The sequence below is a fragment of the Podarcis bocagei genome, assembly GCF_964188305.1.
Source record: "Podarcis bocagei genome assembly, chromosome: 12".
NCBI lineage: Eukaryota > Metazoa > Chordata > Lepidosauria > Squamata > Lacertidae > Podarcis > Podarcis bocagei.
The window spans coordinates 41,937,544-41,949,765 of record NC_138137.1 but is presented as its reverse complement, the minus strand read 5'-3'; the positions used below and the strand labels follow the sequence as shown (position 1 = coordinate 41,949,765).

Sequence of the window (12,222 nt, the reverse complement as noted above, 5' to 3'; positions counted from 1 at the left end):
CTGCCGGGCGCGCGAGGCTTGCAGGCATTCGCCCCATTAAGACGCACCCCGATTTCCCCTTCATTTTTGGAGGGGAAAAAGTGCGTCTTATGGGGCGAAAAATACGGTATTATGATACATTTTTCCACTAAAGATTCCTGTGCAGAATTAAACAAACACTTATGCCTGACTTGCTTTCATACCTTTAAGGAGTTCCAAACAACTCTCTTGTCCAGACTCCCCCCCCCAAAAGAACCATGGATGAGGCCCACACTTAGGTCTGTCCGCCTCCCTCATCCATTGATCATTTCTGCCTGCCAGCCTTGGGGCATTTTAGGGCATGTTCTATGGGGCAGGGTTGTCCCACAAGAGGTGACGGTGGCCCACAGCCATTGGGAAGATGCGAGGGGTCTCTAGCAGAGGGGAGGGGTCGCTACAGAGGTACTACAGAGCGCTACAGAGGCGCTACAGAGGGTAGCGATTAATCCTCATTCCCTTCTAGTGCAATGTGCAGGCAAAACCATGGGAGAACTAATAAAGCCCATTCCTTTCTTCCCAGTAGAAGAGGCTACAATGTTTGGGGCTTTTGATCGGGAGAGAGGAGGACACAATTAAATTTGAGTGACTGTCCTGATCAAGGTCCAAACGATTGTGCATGGTGTAAAGGAAGCTAGCACCTCTTCCTACAACTGACTCCACTCTCTTTTTACTCCAGCACCTGGATGGGTTTCCCCATAGGTCAGCAGGGTGGGAGTGGGGGGAGGCCCTGATCCAACCCATTATAGTATATAGCAGGAAATCTGCTGTCATTATACAAAAGGGGAAAGATAAAAATCCATTTATTCGAAGCAGTTTACTTTTCAGCCAAAAAAAAAAAGGCTTACAAATTATTATTATTTTTAATTAAGGCAGTCCCTGCCCTCAGGATTGCAACCCAAAAGACATGACACAAAAGGGAAAAGGGAGGGAGGAGGATAAAAGCAAACTCTGTAACCAGTTCGTGAAGTTGCACATCTTTTAATGGACAACTGGGATGGAAACAGTTCAGGTAGCCTGATGGAATAGCTACTGATAGAAAGGCAACTGTTGAACAACAAAGGCAGCTGGTTTCTCAGCAGAGCTGCCAGAATAACCCTGCTTCCCTTTTCTGCATATGACCAATGTGTTAACAGCTGTTGCCAGCTTACATCATCAAAGTGGAAATTAGGTAAGAAAATACTGAGGGGGACTATTGGCTACTGGGGAATGAGTGAAGAGTGAGACGATCCAACATTTCTGTGGTTTATCCATACTCCAGTGAAAATTCTGTGCAGTCACAAAGATCCTCCAAAAGGCCTGACTTTCTGCCTCCCCAAACAACTGGTATAATCGACCCACAAACCCAGGCTCACTCTCGTGCAGGCAAGAAGGACCCTCGTTTAGTGGATCTCGGTTTAATTGTGGGGGGGGGGAGAGTAGAACATTGACATGTGGGTGGAAAACTTAGCATGAAATTGCAGATTCTGGAAGAGGACTGAAGTTGCTGTGCTCCTCCTCCGGTCCTCCTGGTGGTAATAAATAATAAAATAATAAAATAATGATAATGATAATAATAAATTTATTATTTATACCCTGCCCCTCTGGCTGGGTTTCCCCAGCCATTCTGGGCAGCTTCCAACAAAAGATTAAAAATACACACAACCCTAAGCTAAGCCATTATCTGGCTTAGCGCATTCTCCAAACCTGGGTTCATGGTTTGTCTCACTCCAGATAAACTAAGTTCCAACTAAGGTTCGTTCTTCATTTACAGTTTGTGGTTTTTCTAGAGTTAGACAAACTAAGATAACATGCTAGGCTAGTTATGCAGAAACTTTTGGCCCTTCATATGTTTTTGAACTACAACTCCCATCATCCCTGTCGATTGACCATGCTTGCTGGAGCAGAAGGGAGTCGTAGTTCAGCAACACAGGGAGGGCCAAAGGTTCCCAACACCTATGCTAACCCAAGCCACTGGTTAGCTCATAGCAGCATGGCAGAAGCGGGACTGGGGAAGAAGCAAAGTGATCACCATCTCCTTTCTGAGAACTTGCATGCTAAAGTTTGGCTTAGCATTACATGCAAACTGAGCCAGAATTACTGAAGCACTTGGGAGAGACATATTCTGCATGCATTCTCCATCTCTGCAAGCAGACCTCATGGTTAGAGCATCAAATCCAACATTTGTACATTAAAAACAACAACAACCCTGGCTTTGTGTTAACATCGATGGCAACCAGCCACAATGACTGTGTTCTACTTCTACAGTCAGAGGCATGATGCCTCTAAATACCAGATGATGGGAACTGCAGGAGAGGGAAGCTGCTGCTGTGCTAACGTCTCACTTGCAGGCTTCCCACTGACATCTGGTCGGCCACTGTGAGAAAGAAGATGCTGTCCTAGATGTGCCATTGCCTCACCATGTGTTCTTCTCTTGCCTAATGAAGAGTTCTGGAGAACTCAAAGACTTGCCACACTTCTGCTGGTTCTAATAAAGATGTTTCCCAACTGCAGATTTCCACATTTTCTATTATGGACCAACATGGGTATCTGCTTAGTACAAACAAACAATGTTCACAATGCCATTACTAACATTTGCGCAATGCCTTAGTCTGCTACCTGTTTTTAGATGCAGCCTCAAATTCTTCTTAATGCTGCGGCTTTGTTGTGTATTTTAGTGTTATGTTGTTCACTGCCCTGGCCAGTAATTAGACTTTTGGATGGATGCAAAAGTTGTAAACAAGCCAAATATAAAACCAGTTAGTTCTTCACAGAATATCCACCAGTATCCATTACTTCACATAATGCTTCCTTTTCTTTTCTTTTGACTTCCTTTCCCTTTCATGATTCATTAAAGGGAGCCCTGCTGTATCAAATGTCCACCTAGTTCAACTTTGAGGCCAGCCCTACCATTGGACAAAAGTAGATACCTCAGGTAGCAGGTGCTGGGAGGCTGGGAGGCATTCCCACAGGCTAGCCTGATGCCGTCAGTGTTCAAGTCAGAGTCATCAGCCTGTCAGGTCATGTTATGCACATAGAAGAGAGGGGACCATTTTGTCCTCAGGCAGCAAAGTCTTTGAGCTAGCCCTGCATCCCAGAGTGGCCAGCCAGTTGTCTCCAAGAAGCCCACAAGCATGACTTGAAGACAATAGCCCTCCACCATTGCTGCCCTGCTCAGCAACAGGTTTTCAGTGTATACTGATTTTGAACATGGAAAATCCACAGAGCTATCATGTTTAACAGCTACTGATACACTATCCTCCATTAACTTGTCCAATCCCCTTTTAAAGCTATCTCAGGTAGCAGCCATCCAACATCCAGTGGCAATGAATTCCACAGATTTTTTCTCCGCTATAAAAACCCACTCCCAATAAAAAGAACCAAGTGTTCTCCGATAGCACCTTATGGATACAATTGTACCTCGGGTTGTAGACGCTTCAGGTTACAGACTCCGCTAACCCAGAAATCGGATTAAGAACTTTGCTTCAGGATGAGAACAGAAATTGTGCGGCGGCGGTGACGGCAGTGGGAGGCCCCATTAGCTAAAGTGGTACCTCAGGTTAAGAACAGTTTCAGGTTAAGAACAGAACTCCAGAACGAATTAAGTTCTTAACCCGAGGTACCACTGTACCTGAACAAAGAATGCACGGTGCTGCTGTCCTCATAGCTCAGGGGTGAAGTCTGTGATCTTAAAAGGTTAGCAGTATGATGCTGGGAGAATTATTTGAGGTCTGTGCTAATAATAGTGATATGAATGTGCAGCCCTTTCCAAATTATCCAGGGTTATAGAGCACAAACACAGAGGATGACTCCTGTAAATAGCACTGTGCATATTCATGTATTGGGTCATGTAACATGAAAGTTTGGCAAACATGCTGAAGAATTTACTATGCTTCTCATGCGGAGCGGCTAGTAGTAGAACAGGCCTGCCCACATTCCCAGTAAGTAGAGGATTCAACTGCAGGAAGTTTTAAGATCTTTTGCTGGGAGATATATTAAGGGACATAAAGTGGGGAAAAGGATAGCGAGTATCTGCTGCAGAGCAGGACTACGTACATGACTGCTGTTTGAGATTTGCTTCAAGTGGGAAATCTGCTCCTATCTTTACAGGAGTTCCCATCATCACACACTGACCTCTAGTGTACTAAGAAAGAATCAAGCTTACCAGAGAGCTTGGGAAAACATTTAGGGAGAAGAGTGGCAAGGAGACTGAGGCTGCATTCAGACACCACTTTATTTCTTACCTATTAATTTTCACATTTTGTGTGATCTTTCACATGACTTAAAAGCCATTTTTGAAAAACTGGTGAAATCTAGTAGACGTTCAGCTCTCATTTCCATGCTAATTGTTTCCAGGGAAAGTAAAAAAAAAACTATTTGCAGTCCCATTAACTCAGAAAATCACGGGAGTTTTGAATTTTTATGTTCCTGCAGTTTTCAGGATCATGCCACTGCTGCTAACATGATGAAATATAGGGTGTTATCATGGCATACAGTTCTTTTCTGCCTTTTTAAATTTTAATGCAACACAGAGGCATATCCATTAGAAAGCCACAGTTCTGTAATAATAATAATAATAATAATAATAATAATAATAATAATAATAATAATAATAATAATAATAATAATAATAATTTATTTATACCCCCCCCCCCAATCTGGCTGGGTTTCCCCAGGCACTCTGGGCGGCTTCCAACAGGAGATTAAAATACAATGATTCATCCAATATTAAAAGCTTCCCTAAACAGGGCTGTCTTCAGATGTCTTCCAAACGTCCGATAGTTGGTTATTTCTTTGACATCTGATGGAAGGGAGTTCCACAGGGCGGGCGCCACTACCAAGAAGGCCCTCTGCCTTGTTCCCTGTAATTTCGCTTCCCGCAGTGAGCGAACTGCCAGAAGGCCCCTCGGCGCTGGACCTCAGTGTCCAGGTTGAATGATGGGGGTGGAGATGTTCCTTCGGGTATACTGGGCTGAGGCCATTTAGGGTTTTAAAGGTCAGCACCAACAATTTGAATTGTGCCCAGAAACATACTGGGAGCCAATGTAGGTCTTTCAGTACCAGTGTTATGTGGTCTTGGCGGCCACCCCCAGTCACCAGTCTAGGTGTTGCATTCTGGATTAGTTGGTAGTTTCTGGGTCACCTTCAAAGGTAGCCTCACGTAGAGCGCATAGTCCAAGCGGGAGATAACCACAGCATGCACCACTCTGGCAAGACAGTGCACGGGCAGGTAGGGTCTCAGCCTGCGTACCAGATGGAGCTGGTAGACAGCTGCCCTGGGCACAGAACTGACCTGCGCGTCCATGGACAGCTGCGCACCTGCTCCTTCAGAGGCACAGTTGCACCATTCAGGACCAGGGAGTCCCCCAACCCACCCACCCCCTGTCCCCCAAAAGCAGTACTTCTGTCTTGTCTGGATTCAACCTAAATCTGTTAGCCACCATCCATCCTCCAATCGCCTCCAGACACTCACACAGGACCTTCACCACCTTCACTGGTTCCGATTTAAAAGAGAGGTAGAGCAACAGGTACTGCAGTGTAAAAGGAATGTTGGAAACTGGGACAGAAGCACTAGCACTATAAGCACTATAAAACTTGCACAATAAACCCAATGTCTAACTGCAACCTCAGTGTCTCTTTACAGTGGTATAGCTCTCATGGCCCCTGTTAGCACTACAGTGGTACCTCTGGATGCATTCCGTTCCAGAGCCCCGTTTGCATCCTGAAGCAAACACAACCAGTGTGTGTGGGTCACGACTCGCTGCTTCCGCGCATGCACGTGACATCATTTCGAGCGTCTGCGCATGTGTGAGTGGTGAAACCATCGTCGCAGAGCGCAACCCGAAAAGGCTTAACCTGAAGCAACTTCAACCCAAGGTATGACTGTACACCTATTAAAGGGATCACTGAATTGGCTCCCTAATATATTACTTTTGCACTTACACTACAAAACATATTTAAGGGGGTAGGAGACCAAAATAAAACTACTCGTAAAAGGGTGCTAATATCTATCGAGGCAAATGGTATTGGGGGGAAAGAGAAACAATTACAGAGAAATTTGAACACTCTAATATTTATAGAAATGCATTAATACTTCAACATTTGCACACTAATCATTTTCCTACGGTATCTGTGGTGGTGCGTGCAGAAACTGCCTTCTTGAGTGTTGGACTCCACTATGCATTTTGTCAGCTCAATCCACCAAAACATGTGTTCACATGCAGGGAAGTCCCTAACTCACTCCCTACTGCCACAAGAAATCGTGGCAGCAGCATAACTTTCCAGCTTGCTTGAAGGCAAATGGGTCTTGGACAGAGTAAAAACAACAACAACAGGCCAAGCTTCCATCTACTTCAGCCCCCAAATTAAGGCTATGTTTCTCAGCTGAGCTAACATAAAGATAGATGAAAAGTAGCCTCACTGACCCTGTTACTTAATTTACAGGGGGTGGCAGCAAGAGCAGCTCCTCTTTAGTCCCATTATCTTAGGGGCAGGGAATAGAAGGAGGAAAACTCTGGTCCTAAACTTCCACTGCCTTGCAGGATATCTTTGGGAGAAGAAAAGGCTAAGGAGTAAACCCTACACAAATCAGCTGGATTGCACCTTGTACACCTCCTTCAGGCAACTTGTGCAGCCAAGCTGGTGCTAAATGCATTGCTCTGCTTTCCTTTGGACCACACCAGTGAGGCCGAAAAGGGGGGTTCAGCCCAGGACCCCCATACACACTGCTCAGACTTGTTTTGTCCCAGGGTCCTTTGGTGCTGCTAAGTTTGACATCACCCCTGGAGTCATACTCCATTGTCTCTCAAAACAGACAGATGCCAACAAAAACATTGTGGTGGTGTGGTAAGGATTACACATAATTACTGCAGAGTTTTCAACCCAGAAGGCTTCTCATAACACTGGGAAACAATGGCTTGTTATTGTCTAAATCTATACATATTGTTCATACAACATAGCAACTATTGTAATTGTATACGGATTGCTCAGCAGATTGAAACCAATATTTGGGTTAGGGCTGGTTCACACATCCTTCATCATCACATGAGGACACATGTGCGGAATGGGCCAACGAAAATACAACTATTGCAGCTAACACTTTCTAGCTGCCTCAAATGCAAATGTTGTCAATGGAGGCGGTTCACACACTACTCACGCGTAGACAAACGTGCACCCTGCATCTCAAAAAATTGACATGGTGTTTTAGTGAGGACACTTGCACATGCTACATCCAGTTTTATGGCTGACTTTTAGCTCCTATTAAGGCTTCAGCAACACCAGACAACATTGGACAACCCAGCAGAGTTAACCCGAGGGAGTTTAGACATAGGCAAAGAAGGGAATTGTGAATTATGAACCTGAAGTGAAAAGGCATCAAGTCAAATGCAACAAGAAGCTGCTTAAAAATGCAAATTGAAATGTTAAAACCCTTTTATCAGCTCCATTAGAAAGTTACTTCAAGGGAACTGGATCCCTTTTCTCCCCACTCTGACCCCAATTAGAAGTTAAAAATGTCTCTCTAAGCAGTATAATGTAGAATTTGATTGTGTCAGAGAAATATTTAAAACGGGGAAGTAGAAGAGGTCTAGATGGACAGCCTGTAATTAAAGCACCAAGCCCAATTAAACCATTTCTCCTCATTCATCCACAGAACAGGACTTATTCATTATTTCATTAAATGCAAGGATCAGACCCACACATGGGCTTCCTTGGCATTCAATTTGGGTTTCTGAGCCTCTAAAATGAACAGGAAACAATGCACCTTCCAGTCTGCACCAGCATATGAACGAACTGGAACATTTACATTAATTAAACCAGGACTAGGTGTAATAGTCCAGAAATTGTGGACTATTGCTCAGATAATCATGCTGCTGGACCTTCATGGGAGTTGCAGTCCACATCCTATCTCCTACTCTTGAAGGATTGTGAATAGCCTCACATACTGGGGGTGGGAGATCTGCCCAGTGATGGGCAGGTGTGCACCTTGGGATGCTCGGGTGGCTTACTTAAAACTGGGGTGAGGGTGGGGAATCCAAGCTTAAGGCAGAGTAAAAGATGCATATACCATTTCCAAAGTTATAGAAATTTTTCATGAATAATTGGAAGAGCAGAATTTACGGCAGAGCCAACTCATAAAAGGATTACAAAACCGAGTGCAAAAAATCTATTCACCCTTCTTGGTTTTGTAGAGCAAAGATTGCCTGTTCTCTCATAAAAAGTTGTACAAGGACGCATTCTATTTTGTTCTGGTTGTTGCACTTCAAATCTGTGGAGGACAAGGCTATTAAAAGCTACTGGCCATGGTGGCTTTCCAGTGCTGGACGCAATACGGCTCTGAATATCAGTTGCACAGAATCACAATCAGGGAGAGAGTACTGTTGAGCTCAGGTCCTGCATGTGGTCTTCCATAGTCAGCCATGGTGAGAAAAAGGAGCTAGACTAGACTGGCCTTTGATCTGAACAAACAGGGCTCATCTCATGTCCTTCTTATGTCCATGAAATAAAATAATGCAGATGACACCAAACTGGGAGGGGTGGCTAACACCCCAGAGGACAGGATCACACTTCAAAACGACCTTGACAGATTAGAGAACTGGGCCAAAACAAACAAGATGAACTTTAACAGGGAGAAATGTAAAGTATTGCACTTGGGCAAAAAAAATGAGAGGCACAAATACAAGATGGGTGACACCTGACTTGAGAGCAGTACATGTGAAAAGGATCTAGGAGTCTTGGTTGACCACAAACTTGACATGAGCCAACAGTGTGACGCGGCAGCTAAAAAAGCCAATGCAATTCTGGGCTGCATCAATAGGAGTATAGCATCTAGATCAAGGGAAGTAATAGTGCCACTGTATTCTGCTCTGGTCAGACCTCACCTGGAGTACTGTGTCCAGTTCTGGGCACCACATTTCAAGAAGGACACTGACAAATTGGAACGTGTAAAGAGGAGGGCAACCAAAATGGTCAAAGGCCTGGAAACTATGCCTTATAAGGAACGGCTAAGGGAGATGGGCATGTTTAGCCTGGAGAAGAGGAGGTTAAGGGGTGATATGATAGCCATGTTCAAATATATAAAAGGATGTCATATAGAGGAGGGAGAAAGGTTGTTTTCTGCTGCTCCAGAGAAGCGGACACGGAGCAATGGATCCAAACTACAAGAAAGAAGATTCCACCTAAACATTAGGACGAATTTCCTGACAGTAAGAGCTGTTCGACAGTGGAATTTGCTGCCAAGGAGTGTGGTGGAGTCTCCTTCTTTGGAGGTCTTTAAGCAGAGGCTTGACAACCATATGTCAGGAATGCTCTGATGGTGTTTCCTGCTTGGCAGGGGGTTGGACTCGATGGCCCTTGTGGTCTATTCCAACTCTATGATTCTATGATTCTATGAATGCTTTCCCATTGGTAACAGTTCTGATCTACAAAATTCAATGAATGCCTTCCTTGAACCATGCTGGTCCAGTCCATAAGCCAGTTTCTTTAGAAGCCTTTGCAGATGCTACTGGTTGGTTGTGCTATTAAGCTGCATCCATTAAAGATGACACGCCTGGCAAGTGCAGGCTTCTTAAGCAAAGTGCCACATGCCCATTGCATATTTCTGATCAACAACAGAGAGGCCTACTTGCAAAGCAGCTATTTGCCAAGCATATGGATCTCTTTAAACATAACCATCTGGGTACATCTTGAACACGCTAATAGTAGCAATGCTTCAAAGAGAAGTCTGAAATATAACCGGGGAAACCTAAGCTGACCAAATCAGATGTCAAAAGAGAATGACTTGCAGGAAATGCTCCTGCAAATTTTGCAATCTATCTCCCCTCCCCGTGGTTTTTTTTTTTAATTGATCCACAATTTACTATTTTATTCATCCTTTTCTATATAATCATACAGAGGTTTGTGCAATTCTCTAAACCAGCCTTCCTCAACCTGGTGCCATCCAAATGCTTTGAACTACCATTCCCCTCATCCATTCTCCTCATGCTAGCTGGGGCTTATGAGACTTGAAGTCGAAACACCTGGAGGGCACCAAGCTGGGGAAAGCTGATGGCAAGGATAGGAGTCCAGACAATACCTGCAAGTCTCCTGAGGTCTTCAGACAGGTAGAGCACTTTCTGCAGGAAGAGCAGGCCTAGACCATGTATTTTTATAAACTCAAATGATGTAGAAATTGTTGGCCATCAAAACACACACTCGTCTCCAGTAGATAATTGTGAATATGTGGCAGCAAGAACTTGGGAGCATTTGTTTAGACCCAGATGCAGAAATCTGTATACGTGCAAGTTAACCAGAAACATTCAGGAACAACACTGCGGTGACATAAATATATTTTTTGTTGCTGCGTTGTGACAAAAATGGAATGAGGCTTTCTGCATATGAATCGGGGGCTTCACTTCTGAATAAACATGTGCAGAACTGTGCTTCATGGCTTGTAATATCCTGTGCAATGAGAGAGAGAGAGAGAGAGAGAGAGAGAGAGAGAGAGAGAGAGAGAGAGTGTGTTTTGGACAGGAGGAAGAACTGGAGAGGTCACAGGTGGAAGTTCCTGGTGGTAAAAGGAATAATTGTAATGATGCAGAGGAACTAGAGGAGGCACTAGGAGGAATTAGAGAGGGAGGAAAGTCCTGGAGTGGGGTCATACTGTGGTAAATGGTTGAGGGAGGTTTAAAGACAGGCCCAAGGAAGAGAAGCTCTCTCTGTGTGGGACGTTAGTATTATAACTGTTTTACTTTATTACACTGGGCTCCTTGAAGAAGAGGAGAAGACATGGAGATGGGGGTGAAGGTGAAAATGAGAGTGCAAAGGTAGCTGCAGAATAGGATGGTGTAATTTCTCAATTTGGAGAAAGGTGTGAGAGGAGGAAGACCTAGGCTGCCATGGGGGATGGAGGTGAAAATAAGGGACTTTGTAGTTACACTGGGTGGGAAGGGAAAGTTCTAGGGGGTTACCATGGGGGAGTGATGGTGGTGCATCAGTGAGCAGAGTTTCCCCTAGGGATAAACAACAACATTCAGATTCCTGCATTTGCAGGGGGTTGGACTAGATGACCCTTTGGTTCCTTCCAACTCTAAGATCCTAGGAAAACAAAAGAACTCTGCCAGCAGAGCATTATGGCACAAGTTCTGTCGATAACCAGTTAGACAAGTCCTGCAGCTGCATGGTACGGTACTCTGTAACAAATGCTTAGCTGAAAAGGTTCATGCAAATCACCAGCTAAGCAAAGATAGGAAACCAACACAGAGTCAACTGAAAGTGATTTTCTGTTGTTTCAAAGGCAACTGAATAGCACCTATAAAATAAAAATGGCAACCAAACATTTAAACACAAAGGCAACAGAAGGGAGAGGATTCAGTATGCAAAAATAAATAATAAAAATCAGTTATCCCTTTTTACCTCTTAAGATTTTAATGCATGCTTGCAACACACCTGGCTGCTCATTCTCCTGTAGCAGCAGGCTATTTCCTACACATGACATTGAATTTTCCCTCTTCCTGAACCAAGTAATCTGTCATTCACAGTAGAGTAACATGATAACCCTTCCTTCCAAGGGTGCGTCTGAGCTATTAAGATTTTTTTAACTCTCTAAATTCTGGTGAATTGACGGGCCAACCAAAAGCAATTTGGATCCATGGAAAAGAAGAAGAAATGGCATGTAGGCTGTTAAGGAGGATTTTGGAGCAGCTCAGCTCCTTTGCCTGTAGCTGCTGATCATGTCGAGATAGTAGGAATCTACACAGTGCATGAATCTGAACTTCATACCCATGGATGCACCAGATCAGTGCAATGTATTTGATTACTTCCTTTCATAATGAACTCTCACAGTTCTCTCCATGATCGCAGACAGAAAGAGAAAGTAGTGTCAATTTCATCCTAGTTCTGGCTGAATCAGAGATCTGTTTGAAGCAGCAGGCAGTCTGACTCAGCACTTGGGTGTTGGGTGTTAGGAGTGTACCATTGAAAGGCTACTCATTGATCCTGCTTTGCACCACAAATGGCCGGACAGTGCTTCTTGCTTGTCTTGATGAAAGACTGCAATGGTTGTGAGCGTGCATATAGAAACTAGCCTACTGCACAGGAGTAAAATTTGCATTCATTGCTTTGCCTGCTTTTGCCTCTGGCCTTGCCCAGTGCTGCCATGTGGCCCCCAGAATGTTGCCCGAAAGGAAATGTGGATCTCTCTCTCTCTCTCCATATTTACGCAGAGGTAGTCAAATCTTTCAAAAGCTACTA

General features: G+C 44.3%; 1 protein-coding gene and 1 long non-coding RNA gene across 4 annotated transcripts in view; one reads left to right on the top strand and one right to left on the bottom strand.

Annotated features, from left to right (window-relative positions):
- Positions 1-12,222, bottom strand: part of SVIL (supervillin) — a 151,961-nt gene that overhangs the window by 114,665 nt on the left and 25,074 nt on the right. The window lies entirely within an intron of this gene.
- Positions 6,648-12,222, top strand: part of LOC308569900 — a 618,054-nt gene continuing 612,479 nt past the window's right edge. Inside the window, exon 1 of the long non-coding RNA XR_014000919.1 lies at positions 6,648-6,694. This is a non-coding gene — a long non-coding RNA (uncharacterized lncRNA). The remainder of the gene's footprint in view (positions 6,695-12,222) is intronic.